Below are 1,059 nucleotides of genomic sequence, written 5' to 3' on the forward strand. Positions count from 1 at the left end.
CGCCGCCCCCCGCCCCCCGCGGGGCCCATGGTGCTGCGGGAAGAGGAGAAGGATCTCCAGTGGGCAGAGATGCAGGCAGGGCAGTGGACAGGGTGCGAGCCACAGCAGAAGCTGCCCATGGGCACCGCTGCCGGGGGCTGCCCCGGCCGGACTGGGCGGGAGGATGTGCAGTGGCTTTGGCTGGCAGCGGCACACACAGTGCAGGGGGCTACAGCCCCTGGGCAGGGGCTTTCACCAGGCATTGACCCTCCAGCTGAGCTGGCATTGCCTGGGCATTGCCTGCCTGGGGGCACTTGTGCCCTCGCTGGGAGCGGAAGGGGTGGATATGGCACCAGGGCAGCGTGAGGGCTCCCGAGCGTTCAGCTTAGGGGTGACGTGTAAGAGGGGATTTTCAGCCCAGCTGCCTCGGTGCTGCCACTGGCACCTGGCTCCGGCACCCACCAGGACCTGCAGGGCCTGGCCCAGTGAAGTTGTTGACAAGCAGCAGCGGTGGGGAAGGTCTGAGCAAATGCCTACGAATTCATCCCACTCAATCACCATCTGGAGCCGCTGCTATTTATAACAAAGGATTTCTGCTTTCCTAAAAATACCCCCCCGTTGCTGTTCCTGGCACCCTGGCCGGCTCGGCCGTGCTTTGCTCGCAGGTGCCTGGCCAGTGCCTGGCTCTGCGCAGGGGGGACAGGTCCCGGCAGGCACGGGGCAGCAGCCCAGGGCTGTGCAGCAGCCCGGAGGCAGCTCCCGGTCTCGCACCCTCAGCCCCAGCAGGGTTCCAGGGGAGCTCGGGCAGACGCAGGGTTCGAGGCAGGAGAAGCCCTGGGACAGCCCCTGCCACCCTGCAGCTGCTGGCGAGGCTGGTCCAGCAGCTGCCACGAGGGCTGAGGAGCAGAGCCCGAGCCCAGCCCAAGCGCAGGTTATCTGCCACACCGATAACCAGAGCGAGCCCCATTCGACAGCCTGGAGCCGCTCCACCTGCCAGGCCCCATTGCCACACGGCCGAGGGAACATGTTGGGGCGCTTCGTGCTGGCAGCGCGCCCGGTCGGGACTCCCGACAGCCTCTG

The sequence above is a fragment of the Aptenodytes forsteri genome, unplaced genomic scaffold (assembly GCF_000699145.1).
Source record: "Aptenodytes forsteri isolate BGI_AS27 unplaced genomic scaffold, ASM69914v1 Scaffold147, whole genome shotgun sequence".
Classification (NCBI taxonomy): domain Eukaryota; kingdom Metazoa; phylum Chordata; class Aves; order Sphenisciformes; family Spheniscidae; genus Aptenodytes; species Aptenodytes forsteri.